Here is a 14,022-nt window from a genome sequence, read left to right as displayed (position 1 = left end):
TTGGGATGGATGAATTTCATCCCCCTACAAAGGACCGGGATCACCCCACCAGCAGGTCCCCTTGAGGAATAAATATCACCCCAAAACACACTCTGCTGCACAATATCTCTGCATTTGCTAAGAACTATGCAAGACTTAGTCGTGCATTTTCAGTTGACTCATGTCCAGCTGAAGACAAAGGGAGGAAATATTACAGCAATTAAGTGACACCAATTTATCAAGGAAAAATAGAAACTTGCTAGAGATGATGGCTGCAAGTTCATCCAATCTCAGAGCAGGGCAAACCTAGGGGCCACCATTTCTGGGGCAGAAGTCCCAGCATTTCACAAGGCAAATACTTCCACAAAGGTGAAGTGGTTTTGAGCAATTTCTTCAACTGACTAGGCACAAACATGCTTCTCTGACACAAAGGTGGCATGTGCCCTTTTTTTTTCCCCTCCATCTTGCTTTCTTTTCCTTAAGCAAACTGAATAATTGCAGGAGAAAAAAAAAAAAAAAAAAAAAAAAAAAAAAGGAAAAAAAAAAAAAAAAGAGAAAGCTGCATGCTTCATTTATGTTTAATATCCAAGATTGAACTTAAGCTTGTGGCAACTCAAGGTCTTAAGGGCTCTGCACCCTGGATGCCAACTGCTGGCTACTCCGGATTGGTGTTTATGATCCTCCTGCACCTAAACACAAACACTGAATTTCTCTTGGATGCCCAATGCCCCCTTTGGTATTGCCAAAACTCTTCTGTCCTACAACTATCATAAGCAGTAGATCCAGATTTCCGTAGTTTCTGCAATGACTGCTAACGTGTTTGTAGAGCCAAAAGCTGGTTGGGAGAGGATGAAGTAAGTTTTGGATGGCATTATATCAAGACAGAGAAGCCCTTCACTTCTTTACAGAGGAGATGATGTCAGTAAGAGACAAGAACCTGCAGAAATAAAGTTGGAAAGAAAAACAGCAGAGAGAGAGAGAGATACTAGGCAAAAGTGAGTGACAGTAATGACTTACAGAAAGATGGGTGAGCGGGCTGGGAAGCAAGGGGTGGATGAACTCAACCGAGGGGCAAAGACAAATAGAGGGAGAGATTTAATTAATGTTAAAGAGAATGGAGTTGGTAATAAAGAGTTAGAAAAAAAAAAAAAACAACAACAACCTGTCATGAGGAACAGAAAAAAGGTCAACAGGAAAATATGTTGAAAGAAAACGAAAATATTTCAGGTTATTGGGGAACAATTTGTAGATTCTAAGAAATGAGTCAATGGTGTTGCACATTTTAGAAAACTGAGAAGGAAATAAGAAGGGAAAAGCAAAGAAGAAAAAAGTAAGGTTTATTTAAAGTTTATTTCTAAACCTTCTTAAAGTTTTAGCCACATAGCTCCTGGTGAAATGACCAGGATTGAAATAGCTAAAATCATTACTTGGCTTTCAAAATCTCAACATTAGAGTTTATTTAGTAGAAATATACTACTATTATGCAATAATATATAATAATTAATGGCAACATATACAAACTAGCATCTATATATGTTGAAAATATTGGCTAGCATGAAGAAACTTAACGGTACAGTTATAAATTAAATATAGATTAACATAGATTGTTCCATGCCTTGTCTAAAACCAAAAGTGTAGGGAAATAGGCAGAAAGGATTATTGGTTTTGAACACAAACTCCATGTTTGTTTGCATTCTTTTTTATTCTGAATTCTACTACGTTTGAGATAAGATAATTACATGTTTTGGGAAAGGAGTTGTTGAAATGAGGAAATGTCTCCATTACACATTGAACTTTTGGAGAGTCGCACCTGCATTCAAGACTCAAGTGTTAGAATAGCTCCAGCATCCAGGAAAGGTACCAGGATTTATGAAAGGACAAAACATCCTCAGTACACCTAGGGTGATGAACTCTTTTTGAACCAGAATGTAAGCATGAGAAAATTGGTCTTTGGAGCTCTAACTTTTAAAGAAGTGATTCCTTTTGCAGGTGCAAAAAACAGATTCCAACTTTGCAGAGTTGGAAATCCAACTCTGCTCTCTTAGAAGTCCAGCTGTGCTTTTAAGTCCATTTTAATTATAGCTGTTGTTATCTATTGATAGGAGCAACACAAAATATGAGGTAACAGAACAATTCTTCACCCAAGGGCTGTCTGTTATAAAGGTGTACCTGTGATCCTGTATATATGGCTGTGTACTAATGTCTAAAAAATAGGTCTTAGCCCCACTGAGATTCCTCAGATTCTTCTCCCCTTAAAATCATGATCTGCTGTGAGCGAGAATTTTACTTCCCACCCATAAAGATTTAAGTGAGAAGGTGTTGAACGCACCAGCACAAGCAGCATGATAATCTGCAGTAATCTCTACTAATTTAATATTTTTTTCCTCCATTTCATCATTTTAGCATCTGAAACATAATCAGGCTTCTCTTGACCACTTACCCCAGAGTATTTATGCAGTACACTGATAAATGGGAAGGTGAAGAGTCAAAATCCTCACCATAAACAGGCTACAATAGTGCGTATTCCTGCCCTGTACAATGAAAATCATCTTGTTCATTTACAGTACGTGCTGATGGAGGCTTCTGTGCAGTATCACTTACAGCCGTGTTGTCTTTGTAGATGCCTTCTACGATGTGAGAACACTGATGAGTGGAGGGGGAAGGGGCCAACCTTCCACTTACCATATGGAAAACATCTGTAACGGGCAACATAGCTCTCTCTAAAGAAATGTGTTGCTGTTTCATAGTTTCTTCAAAGTGTTACATAGACAAAAGGTATCAACTTGAATTTTTACCCTGGTTGAATGTCCCAGCCTCCAAAACCGTTTACCGTAATCCCAAAGTATTCTTTTAAATGAGACGAGCAGTAATGTTTTACACTGTCTCACACAAAAAGAATGTAACATCAACTGGAAAAGTATAGAGTAGTCAAAGTGCTCCAAAAATAAAACAAAAGAAACAATATCATGCCCTTTTATTGTGGCCCCTTAACTCTAGTCCTCTGAGAACAGCGCTGATTGATGTCGGTGATGCAACCTAAAAATTAATGTCAATTACCCAAAACAAAATGCACATAAGCGACGTTAAGGGTCTGATTTCAGTCCACAAAAGCCAGGAAATTCAGAGCTACTGAAGAGCCGAAAACCTGGATTTGACATTCCCATTTTACCAGCAGCCATTCTGCTGGGGGGAAGAGGAGAAACAAAGAAAAAGGGAGTTACACCATTACAATAAATAATGTGAGTGAGACAACACTCTCTTTGCTGAAGTCCGGATCCACTGGGTCCCATTAGCTTTAAGATCAGGAACTGAAATGTGTTCTAGTTCTGGGGCTCAGTAACTCCCCTACCACCTCTCTGCTTTTTTTAATATAAACTCTTTCATTGCTTTAGTAACAATAACATTTAATGAGACCGAACTAACTCTTCATTTACAGTAATTATTTACTGTTCTTGTGTTTCCAGCCATCGGAAGTGGGGGTGTTGCTGTCAGCATGATCAGCTCATGTTATGCATTTGATGCAATAATTGCGCATCCGAACAGGATCGACCCCGCGCTCTTTGATAAATGAACATGCAGTAATCGAGCTGTTCTGGTGTCAGCATGCACACAAATCAAAATGTTCTAACATCAAAGAAGTACTTATGAAAAAACTTTCCTACAGGATTTAAATATTCCTCAATGTTATTAAAAAAATATGGGCTGCGATATCATGAAAAGCCCTTGATGGAGTTACAAGCGGGTAATCCATCTCCCTATTGGTAAGCCTATATTTAATGACTGAACAATGGCAATCAGCCAGAAGAATCTCATGGCCTGGACAGTTTGTTTTCAGACAAGTATCACTTTTATAGATGTGCATATAAATGTATGTCTTCTGTAAAACTAGATAAAAAAAGAAAAAGATGAGATGTGGTACTCAAGAAGAGAGTGTTTGATGTGATGGGTCAGACCATTGAGATATTGTTAATGGAATTGCTCTGTCCTAGCATTTCAAAATAAATTTAATTTAAGTAAAGTGTGCCATAGCAAGTTATGTGCATAAGTGGGTCTATGGAGAGGGAGTACAGTATGAAAGTTCAGAGTCTGCCTAGTTTTTTCATTTTCTCCACAAAGTAGATTTGTTGCCCCTTAAACAGACCAATCAATCAGAAATGACTGAAAGGAAGTTTTAGTCAATTCTAGGAAGGACATCTTGGAATTCTGCTACTATCAGCAACCGTCCGATGTCTCTGGGATGGCCTGTTTTGCCAAGACATTAGGCAGGTAAGGAATAGATGGACAGAAAGACATTTGGAAAGATTATACACAACTTGAGCCACACTCTGGGGAGACTAGAAGTCCATCTTGCCTTGTGAACCAGCTTTTCCAACATATGAACGTGGATGTAACGTCATTTAAAAAGTACAATGTAAAAAATAAAAAAAAAGCCTGTCCTTCCTTGAGATCCCAAGTTTCTTGGTGCATCCCTGCAGCTCATAACTTACTACTTGTATCTCTTTGAAGGTGCAACAAAGGCTCTTTTCTGTACAGGCTGTCCCACATAGGAGACTGCAAGACTTTGAGCAGTCTTCATATGCTGGCCAATGTGCCATTAGTGCTGTTAGTGCTTGTTAGACCCCGGTCTAAATACACGGAGTCTGTCTGTTCTGCAGGTAGCTGCTGTTTGGAACTTCTGGGGAGAGACCCAGCTCCTCAGGCAGCAGGACCAGTCCCTGCAGCGTGAGTGGTGATCAGGAGGGGACTGCCCTCTTTACGTATCCCCACTTGCTCATTTACAAATGAAGCCACCCACAGTCGAGCTCTCCATATGCTCCACATGTCTCAGCCCCGAGATCCTGATTGCAGGCTGTCAGGATGTAGTGAGCAGGGCCACTGTCACACAGAGCGAGTCGGGGGATCTGGTATTGTTCACAGATGACCAGATCATTCCTGTTACCAATTTTTTTTCCTTCTCTTCCTCACTTTGCATTCTGTTCTTCATACTGCTTTCATTTCCACATCCTCATGCTTAGATCTGACTTGAATGGGGTAAATGCATCGTTACTTTGACAAGGCTGGCCATAACTAAAATGGGTCGTTACTTAAGGAAGGAGCATCTTTCTGCAATCATCACCAATAACAAGTAAAGTGTTAACTGTACAATGGAATTAACTGCTCTGCTTTATGTTTTTTATGGGCACGTTGCATTCTTTGCATAAGGAGTATGTTTAATCCTGCATCCTGCATATGATTAAACAATAACCTTTAATTGCCTAAATTATAAATGCTTCCCATCATCAAAAATCAAATAACTGTATCAATATATGCCTGGATTAAAGTTCAAATTAGGGATGGAGCTTTGATTTGAACGATAAGGGCATTTGGCTTTCATACTTAATGGACCATTTTTTAAGTTTGGATTTGATCCTGGCCTTCAGAAGTTCAGGAGGGACCAGAAAACGTATTTTGATTTGGGGCTATTTGTAATATAAATGTCATAAAACCTGGTAGTGTATAATAATTTATTCTGCTGCTAAAGTATTGTTTTAACTGGTTAAACTGCCTGAGCACTTGGATTTTTTTCTCCAGTGTGTTACAGAAATACATGTGAAAGATCGATTGGATGCCATTCTGCAGCCTAATCCTAGGTAATTTATTCAGTTTTACCTGAGAGAAAGGTCCAAATATATGTTCTTCTGTTTTTAATCAGTCTAACTACAATTGATTCAACTTTTGCCTGAATAAGGAGTGAGTAAAAACTGAGCGAGAGCCTCAAGATTTGGCTCTCATTCATTAACCTCAGGGCAGACTTCATTTTGTATGATTTTTAAGCTATTAAAATGTTGGTTGGCTTCCATTTGAGCTCAAATTCCTAATATCACCAAATAATTATGTGTAGATGATGAAATGAAAAAACAGGCATGTAGTCTCCAAACACGCATTTCAGTCTGGGTAGCTGAAATGGCTCATAACATTCAATGCATGAAAATGGGGTGGATTGAATAAATTAGCAGAATCACAAAAGGAAACCACTATAGGAAATAGTTTTACACGTGTAATCACTGAAATACTCTAGTGAATGTGTCAATCTGTACTAAATAAATATATTTGTTTATAGACATGCTCTGTATTAGCTTCCACTCTTTCACAGCACTTTGCCAAACAAAATCCCACTAGAAGTAGGATGTTCGCACCCGAGTAGGAGTTTCTTGGATAAATATTTTTTCTATATTGAGACCAAAACCACTTCTACAAATTTCAGACTTTGATTGAAATAGTATATTTCTTTTGCTTTTTTTTTTTGTTGCTTTTTTTTTTAATTTTATTTTATTCCCATCTCCTCCACTGGCAACCACTGATGCATTACCTTAATTCCTCTTACCTCCCACCGCTCCGGTGAGCAGGCGCCCCACTGCAGACAGAGTGCATCAGTCAGTAAGGAGCACGGCTAGAAGTGGCCGCACCCGAATGCCGCCACCAGCAAAGGGCCTCGGAGCCTGAGAAAATTTCTCTGTTTACAGACTGACTCTCTGCCCTGTGTTGTTGGTTGGGTTCTCATTTCCCTGGTGAAATGCTTCCTTGAATCAAAGGCAGAATAGAGATGCTATGCCCTCTGCACAGAGCATTCATAGGATGTTTTCAGGGGGTGGGGGAAGAGAAGTATGTTGCAAAATGTCATTAGATGCTCCTTTTCATTACAGTTTTGACACGTTTAAGAAAAAAAAAAAATTAGGTGTACTGTCTTGTTTTGCCTAAATAATTTAATGTATTTCAAAGTACTACCCGCTCCACCTATCCAATAACCACCAATTTCAGCATCCACTTCTGTACATCTGGTATTTTAAACATTACAATGGAAGATATAATGTAATGAAAATAATAATTATGGAAAGGCACACAGTGTTTTCAAAACGCCATGTATTAGCTCTATAATCAAGCAATCCTCAAAAAGGTTTTCAGTGACTGATAGTATTTCTGTTTCAAAGGCAGGGGAACTTGAAACACAGAGACATTAAGTGGTTTGTCTGAGGCCACACAGCAAGTAAGTGTCAGAGCTGGGAGCAGAGCCCAGCCCTGGCTCCTGCCCTTGTACTCAGACGACTGTACCACACCATATTGTTTCCAAATAAATTCGCTAAAAATCATATGCTGAGCTCATGAGCAGTAGTGACATGGAGGGGGAATTTAACCTCTTCTGTCACTTCCTACAGAAAAAATCCCTGAGCTTCTACAGCAGTAGAGGGAAACCTTAAAAAAGTCAAGAAAAGCCATCCTTGGAGAGAAGGAGCCATCCCACGTTTTTTCACGCTGAATTACTCAGGTTGAAGGATTCTTTTATTATTAGCGGTATATTTTCACATGGGAGTGCTGTGACTGTTCAGTGCCCTGAGTCATAAGCTAGAGGTTTCAGTATCTAACCATACCTAGACTTTTCTTTGTATGTCTCAAGGGTTCTAGATTTAACTTCATTCTCAGACTGCACACGTTTTTGCTGTTGTACAGCTAAAGCAGCAAGTTGAGACACATCAGAAGAGGAGACGTTGGCCTCTGAGCAACTCCAAAGTGTTTTGACCAGTTTGACATAAGGTGGTAAAATTATTAGTGAGCTAGTTGTGATGCCGATGAGGAGATCAGGGGTGCTCAGGAACCACTCCATTTCCATTGCAGTGGGGGGATTAAACTTTCCCAGTTGCACTGGGGTCACGTCCACCAAGGTCTGGTGCCTCCTGGAGACCTGCTGTGTCCTTTGCCAGGACCATGTTAAGGACAGACAGTTATGGGCCATTAGACCCAAGCAATAATAACTTGCTGGATTTTGGTTTGCTCCACAGGAGAAGCAGCCTGCTCCCTCAGTCCAGGAAAGGGTGGTGGTGGAGCCCAGCTATAGGTTTTGCAGCCGGGAGGAAGGAATTCCTCTCTCTGACTGTGAAGGGAGAACAGCGTGCGGTTGAAGTAGGGCTCAGAAGAGGAATTTCTATCAGTGTGCTGAGCAGCATCGCCTTTTCTCTGACAATTAAAAAGGGTTTCTTGCTCTCAGACAAATAAAGCCTATTAAAGTTGGTGGCAGTGATGGGAAGAACTTTGCAAAAATATGTTTGTTTTGCGAAGCTGGCTGCCAAGTATTGTTTTATAGTTCCATTTTTTCCTTCTTTCTCCTCTGTTTACAGTACCCTCTGAGAAACTTAAAATGATCTCTCTCCCTACCAATTTTGTTCTTTTTTTCTTTTGGCAGACATTGGTACCCCACTCCCACACCCCAGTTCTTGCTTCAACAGAAGCCATGATCCTTTTGCCTTGTTTTTCTTTCTTATAATACCAGCCCAGCCCTGAGAACAGTGTTTGCTAGTCAACTGCAGCATCACAAATTTGGCCAAATGAGCTGGAGGATTGCAATACAAGCCCTACATTCTGTTCTCCTTCCACTGGTGGTATTGCATGGAGTGTCTGAGAAATACATTTAGTCTTTGTTTTTCAGAGATCCTACATTTCCATCAGCCTTGGGAATGTCGTTATTCCCAGTAGCAGAGATCAGCAATAAATAGTTGGGTAGTTGAGATATAGACTATGCTCTTTAACAGACTTGGATGATACATCCTGTATATATCCTGTTCCTGGACACAGCAAAACGGTTTAATGTGATTATTGAAGAAGTTTTCACCATTGGCAGATAAAAGGTAAACCAAAACCCAGAACTGACTTCTCTGGAAAGCATTTTCTTACAAGCTGTTGAAGAGGGTGGTTTGCTGAAGCAGTGATTTTATCAGCGCATGATGTTTGTGCCCACCTACGTAAAAGTGTGCTGGTGATCTGGCCCCCTTCCTGAAGGGCAGGTACTCATGGTGTGGAAGCCACTGCTGTCTCTGGTATCTCACTGGATGGCTGAAGACCCGGGGAACAGACCTGAGCAACAAAGTTGTTTTGTTGGTGTTTGTTACACCTACCTGTGGTTTCTTGGGGGCTATCTTAAGCACAAATGTAGTTGTGCTTCAGGAGGGACCATTATCGTATGGATAAGTCAATGCTGTAGCTTTCAGCACCTCGGTCTAGTCCCATCATAAATGAAATTTGTGAGATTTCATGAATACAGCAGAGCGGATCATCCAGACCATCGTACAAGTTCATAATCTACTAAACTTGGGTGTTCATATATATATATTTGGGATTTGTTATTCATTATTGACCATGTACTAGACATTATATACATAAAATTTTCCCTCGCCCTCTGAGTAATATCAGACATCTGTGCTTTGGCTACTGATTAAAGACGGGTTTGTAGAATTAGAGCCTTCAGTGCTATTGTTTTAAATTGGGGAGAGAATTATCCATTATATTTCTTTTGTAGCATGTATGCACTTTTAATAAGGAGAGTTTATACTCACACAAATGTATTTAAAGTTAAACAGAAGCAACTAATTCTAAACAACATATGGATTTTCTTTTTCAAACAATGTTGCTTATACTTTGCCTCCTAAACTAATTATTATTTTAATCTCTAAATAAGCTGACACTTCTTTGCATGTGGTTTGTCTGTGCAGGCTGGGAAAAATTAGAGGAGTAACCTTTTAAGCACAGGGGTTTTAATGTACGTATTTTTATGTACAAAGAGCTATGAATCTCTCCAGGATGACTTGTTTGATATTATGGTGGGTTAATGAAATTTCAAAGTTAACATTCCCCAAATAAAATGGAAAGAAGACACAGGGAGAAAAGGAGCAGATTTAAAATTAGAGAATCTTTGTGGTTTATGGGTTCCAGGTTATTTGGAATGGAATGAAAGTTAATGCTACATCCTTTTTTCCATCCTGCCAGCCAGTGTCTGATCCAAGAATGTCTCTTATTTAAAGGGCAGGGCTCCCTCCACTGTTCTTAAATAAAGGCTTTCACTGTCTGAGATCCAATTCTCCCTGATTTTCACAGTAACATTGTAAGACTGCATGAAGAGAATTACTTAATGAAAAAAAGTTTTGCATATGATTCCCCTATCATAAGTCTGTTGAAGTCATATGGTTTGATTTACATTTATGCAAATATCAGAGAATAGAGTAAAATTACCAAAGGGGGAAAGGACCGTGGCATGTCACAAACAAGATGTGCCTATTTGTATTTATGTTTGCTAATGAAGTTCAGCCAGGACTTGCTCTTTGATTATGATGTCTCTGTCTGCCATTCCACTTTATGCATTGTAATTAAACCATTTGCCCACACACATACAAGAGGACACCAAGAAAGCAAGTTTTAAAAATGCTGTTCTGTAACTTGCTTATACAGGACCTATAATTCAGTATTTTTCATCTTTAAGTGATACAACAGACCTGTGGTATGACATTGTGCCTTAACTTTAATATAAGCAGAACTACAGGCTTAAACCAATGGAGGATTTGGCCCAATAAACTTTAGGATCTAGTATGCCCGCTGGAGATGTTTTATCCTAGACTTTCCAAATTTTATCCCAAATAAGAATTAAGCATCGGCCCACTCAAGGATCACAGCTGCTCCTTTCTCTTGCCAAAATTATTCTTTCTCATCGTGGTACAGCTGTGAAATTATGCACTAGTGTAAATTGTTAACTGGAAACAATTTCTAGCTAAGGTGCCTGTTCAGAAGTCTTAGTTTTCTAATCTGATACATTACCTAATTGAGGAGTACTCACATCTTCAGGTTTGGCTGGGGCTTGTTTCTCTAAATCACAGCTTAAATATATCTTCTGCTAATAAAGACGTGATTATCTGCCCCTAAATTGGTTCTGTGAACTCTTCAGTAAACTGTTTCATTTTGTGTGATCTACTGTGGGGACAGGAGTTTTGCTGCCCTCTTCATGGAGAGATTCTCTGTGGTTCTTCGTGATGTGCTACTTCAGGCTACCACTACAGAAGAGACAGTAGGAAATGGATGATTTTTCGTGAAATCTGGGGAGTTACTTGACCAAGGCCTCTTCTTCCAGGTTGTGTTTTTAAGCTGTTAGTTTTCCCTTCTTTCACAAAACTAAGGGCAAAGCATGATCTTGCATTTAGGTGACTGAGAGCAGTGAACACTGCTCATCTTCTCTGCTTCACTGTACCTCCTATGAGACTGTTGGAAAAAACCCACCTTCATTTATTGAATGATGATAGCATTGCCACAGATCTTCATATCAGAATCCAATGTGCCTGAAGGATAAACATTTTCAAGGTAAGATTCCTGTACTGTAGGCAAATAGAGGATGTCTGAGAAGCCATGAGAAGGTTCTTCCCACGGTGCCTAGATGGGCTGGGGTCAAGACAGAGAAGTAGGGGACTAAGCACCAAAATCATCATGCTTCTCCCCTAAATGGGAGCAAGTGGCAAGAGTGGACTGGGTAAGATGAAGGTCGCGTTTCTGCTTTCACTTTGGTCCAGCCTGCTTAGCTTCTGGTTGTGGATAGCAGCTATCTGTCCTTTCACCTTCGCTGGGGTCAGAGAAGTGGATGTAAAATCTTGCCATATGATAACAAGGAGCAAGAAGAGTTTCTGTGAGAGCCAGATTGGCCGAATAAGGTTACACCAACTTTTCAGAGCATGAAATCCATTCTGGGAAGGCGAACTGTGTAATCTGTGCCAAGCTAGGTGATTTCCCATCTCTAAAAGGTGGTCCCTTGACCACCCGTGCACATAGTGGGTACAGTAACAGGCTGACGGACCTCCAACCATGGCAGGGAGTCAGCCCATAACAGGAAAAATCAAAGCACAGGCTGGTAGACAGTAAATTTGGAGAGAAAGCACACAAAAAATTTGGATGCAGTAGACACTTTTCCAAGAAGAGCTTCAGGAGGGACCACGGGTTTATGTTATCTCCTGACATAGGGCTATAGCAAGACGTAGCCAGCAAAATGGATGCAGCTATGGCTTGCCATTTTAATCCCACATCAATGGTCTGCATCATCTTTATCCGTAATTCTGAGCCAAATAATTATATTTCAAAAAAAAAGAGTACTGCCAAAGTGGCATAAAGCACCCAAAAGTGTCATCCAAACCCTTTACATTATATCAAACCACATTAAATGACTGCCACGTACACATAAACTCTCTCTTTGCAGGGGCACATACACATGCACGTTTTATAAAAAACATCTTGCTGTTTCTCTTAACAATTCTTGGCATGTAAAGATAAGTCTTTTAATATCACAAATTCAGCTGCATGTATCTTAAAGATATATGGTGTAAATGAGAACTATGGGATGACTGTAAAAGAGTTTTGCTATGCATAAAAGCATTTCAGAGGTTAACCTTTATTATCTAGTAATGTATCAAAATAAGAAAGAAGCATTATCTTGTTATGGAATGGGATGGGATGAAACAAACTCCCTCCTCTGAAATACTGATTTTCAAAACAGTTACCTTTAAACTGAGGTTGAAGGTACAGATTGTTTCTGGGTAAAATGCTTCAATTTACGGCTAAATTCCATAATAAAATATGCATATATCAGAATCACTTTCTCTGGCTTGGGAAGGAAAAATGTGTTGTTTTCATTATTGCTGAACTTCAAAATGGTTTAAGGAATTTTGTTGGTCCTTTCCAAAGAAATTGAACTTCAGGCAGAGATTAAAGCGGAGGAAATTTCAGCCCAAGGGCAAATGTTTCAGAAAGTTTAAAGTATGTGAAACAGGGAGTTAAGTAGGAAATAGTTCTCAGTCCTAACTATAGCCACCCTAGTTATAATATATTGCTAAATATAGACTGGTGGGTGTGTCCAACTTTCTGAAGGTGTTATCCTCTCTCCTCTGAAACTTGCTTCTAAAATGACCTTTTCAGGGATATAACTAACCATATAATATTGCCCAGGTTGGAAAATGTTAAACTTCATTATTTCCCAGGTGAGCCCAGCCAAGCCCAACTTTGCTTTGCAACCAAAATTCCTTTTGCAAAATTCAACCTTTTATCTTTCATGTGGATCCAACTTTATACTCGGGTTCATTTATCTTCAAGCAAACTGCACAATGGCCCTGAATATTTTTTTGTTTATGTGTTAAAGGTTGTCACTTGGGGTTATAAAGCTCTGTAAAAATGTCAGGGTCAAGAAGCTAAAAACATTACTTTTGCATCAACTTCAAAATGCCAGCCATAATGGTTTGGGCAAGCTGCAGATCCAAACTCCCTTGGATTTGCTACTTGTGGTTGTGGGAATATATTGGATCCTTTCAAAATTATTGGCTAGTCTGTTTTTGTGCATTTCATGTTTGGGTATAGAGCCTTTGGATTTATTTTTCGTTTTGTTTGCGGTGATACTGTCATGTCTGATGACTGGCTATATATCCCAGAGCTAATATTCTGCTCTTTGACTTTAATGCCAGATGCTGCTAGATTTCTATATTGAAGTATGGTGTTAATGTAAAGGATGCTGTAATGAACATCTTGTACATATTTCCTTTTGCATATTCAGTGTCTGTAAATGTCTCTCTGAATACATGCTTGATGTTTTTGAAACTTATTTCCTTACAGTTCAGTATAAATGCTATTTATATACAAAGTTGTTTGAGGTTATCCTTTGGTCTTAATGATACTCTTCTGATTCTAGTTTTAAGAGAGGAGAAATTGACCCCACTGAAATTAATTAGGAAATTGGTAGAGCCACTAAAAATGGTGGTTATATATGGCCCTTCCTAAGTGCTTGAATTTAAGAGGTACAAAGTAAATCTGACAAAGCACTAACTTTAATGAAATAATTACTATACTTTGAAAAAACAATGACTGCTGAAGGTGAACCAAATAAAGCAAAAGTATTTTAACTCCTTTCCTTTTTGAAAATATCATTAATATATATATATATATATATATATATATAAAAAAAAAAAAAAAGGAAATAATTTGCTTAGTCATAAATTAGCCCCTATAAGACAGATTTATTGCGCCATGGAATGTTTTAATGAGAAGAGGAGGTTCTGCGATCGTAGGATACATTTTGCATCAAAATGTTTGACATAAATGACATTTGGGTGAAATTTTCAGCCCCGCGACGTTTAGCACTTAACTGGGGATTTGGAAGGAATTTAAGGAAGAGGGATGTGTAAATTGGTTTTTCAGTTGAATTCTGAGCGCTCTGAAGCC

At 39.1% G+C, this 14,022-nt stretch overlaps 1 protein-coding gene across 10 annotated transcripts in view; it reads left to right on the top strand.

Annotated features, from left to right (window-relative positions):
• Positions 1-14,022, top strand: part of SUPT3H (SPT3 homolog, SAGA and STAGA complex component) — a 276,805-nt gene that overhangs the window by 260,138 nt on the left and 2,645 nt on the right. The gene's annotated exons all lie outside the window — the stretch shown is intronic.

The sequence above is a fragment of the Athene cunicularia genome (genome assembly GCF_003259725.1).
Source record: "Athene cunicularia isolate RWA chromosome 3 unlocalized genomic scaffold, athCun1 chr3_part1, whole genome shotgun sequence".
NCBI lineage: Eukaryota > Metazoa > Chordata > Aves > Strigiformes > Strigidae > Athene > Athene cunicularia.
Note: the sequence above shows the minus strand (reverse complement) of the source record. Positions and strands in the feature narration are given on the sequence as shown.